This window comes from Propithecus coquereli, unplaced genomic scaffold (assembly GCF_000956105.1).
Source record: "Propithecus coquereli isolate 6110/MARCELLA unplaced genomic scaffold, Pcoq_1.0 Scaffold10, whole genome shotgun sequence".
NCBI lineage: Eukaryota > Metazoa > Chordata > Mammalia > Primates > Indriidae > Propithecus > Propithecus coquereli.
Genome location: NW_012133858.1, coordinates 10197907 through 10198166, shown reverse-complemented (window position 1 = coordinate 10198166; position 260 = coordinate 10197907).

Sequence of the window (260 nt, the reverse complement as noted above, 5' to 3'; positions counted from 1 at the left end):
CTCGAATTCCTGACCTTGAGCGATCCACCCGCCTCGGCCTCCCAGAGTGCTAGGATTACAGGCGTGAGCCACCGCGCCCAGCCTTGTCATTAGGATTCTTAACCACAGTAAGGGATGTTCACCAGACAAGAAAGCCGCCCCTGGCCCATGCCCAGTGATTTCAGGATCTGCTTGCAATGGCGTCAGGCCCCCTATGAAAGGACCACTGCTTCTTCCATAGTTTCTGAATTGTATTCAACAATTATTGAACCAGGCACTAT